This window comes from Pteropus vampyrus, unplaced genomic scaffold, assembly GCF_000151845.1.
Source record: "Pteropus vampyrus isolate Shadow unplaced genomic scaffold, Pvam_2.0 Scaffold17695, whole genome shotgun sequence".
Lineage (NCBI taxonomy): Eukaryota > Metazoa > Chordata > Mammalia > Chiroptera > Pteropodidae > Pteropus > Pteropus vampyrus.
Window position 1 is genome coordinate 1 of NW_011906476.1, and position 1,337 is coordinate 1,337.

Consider the following 1,337-nt stretch of genomic DNA (forward strand, 5'->3'; position numbering starts at 1 on the left):
CATAGACAGTATGAATAGATTCTCCTCAACGTTCACTCACACACTTTCCTTGCGTTATGAAGCTGAGCAGCCTCTCCGTACTCACCGTGATCTTCCTCCTACTCTGTCTCCACATGGCGCAGCCTGGACACAAGAAGAAGGGTGCTTTGCATGTGGGGTGTGGCGGTCCTGTGTGTGCTTGGGGTGTGGACACTTCCTCAGAGGAGTCCATGGGACAAGCTTATGCCCAGCAAAGGTTTGCAGGTGCCTCCAACTCACCCTGTGGCCTTTTCCCTCAGCTATAAAGAAACCTGGACAATGCCCCGAATACTTACTGTCTTGCGCTATCACCTTTTTACCTCGGTGCTGGTCCGATAGAGGTTGTAAGAAGGCCAAGAAATGTTGCTTCTACAGCTGTAAATACCGGTGTATGGATCCAGTGAAGAGTTTGTATTGAGGTGAGAAGCCCCACATCTCCCATTTCTAACTTTGCCCCAGAAACGTTCCCAGAGAACCAGGTGTCCCCGAGAAAGTTGAGAACTGCCAGTGCCCTTGGGAATCACTGAGATCAGAACTTTAAAACTGGAATCTGCCCTGAAATTTGCCTCAAAGACAGTACAGAGAGACCAACAGAACCCTTTCCTCAGAAAAGGCGCGGTTCATTCCGTGTAATGGGTGTCACTCTTCTGTGATCGATGGGGACATTGGGACAAGATTATCTCTAAGTTCCTCAACTGTTATTGACTTTATGATGACTATTTTCGATTGCCATTGTTTCTTTTAGCTTCTAATAATGAACCACTTTCCTCTCCGCATTTAAATTGTAAAGTATTATGAGTATTATAAGGTAAAGTATTATAAGATTATAATTCTAGGACATGGTTCCATAGTGTAGCGGTGAGCATGTCTGCTTTACATGCAGAAGGTCCTGGGTTCGCCCCCCAGTGGAGCCACGGTCCATGGTCTACGGCGCTGCCACCCTGAACAAGCCCGATCTCGTCTGATCTCGGAAGCTAAGCAGGGTCAGGCCTGGTTAGTACTTGGAGGGGAGACCACCTAGGAAGACAAGGTGCTGTAGGCATAAATAATAATAAATTTTTTTTTAAAAGATTATAATTCTGGGATGGCTTACCTAGAATTCCTGGTCCCCATTCCCTGATTCCTTGGCAGCACATGTCAGTGCTCTTGGGAAGAGACTACTTAGCAGGATTTAGACCGTAGTGGTCTGAATCCATGTCCCCTGCACGGTTTGTACCGTCCCATATCTCTGCTTCTTCTCTCCTCAGGTAGAAAGCCCTTCTTAACCAGGCTTGAAAAGACACTGATATTACAGTGAATAACCGATCTCCAGATTTTTC

The 1,337-nt window shown here is 46.6% G+C and overlaps 1 pseudogene; it reads left to right on the forward strand.

Moving 5' to 3' along the window:
• The first annotated feature begins 941 nt into the window (after positions 1 to 941).
• Positions 942 to 1,060, forward strand: LOC111735173 (annotated as a pseudogene).
• Positions 1,061 to 1,337: the final 277 nt, after the last annotated feature.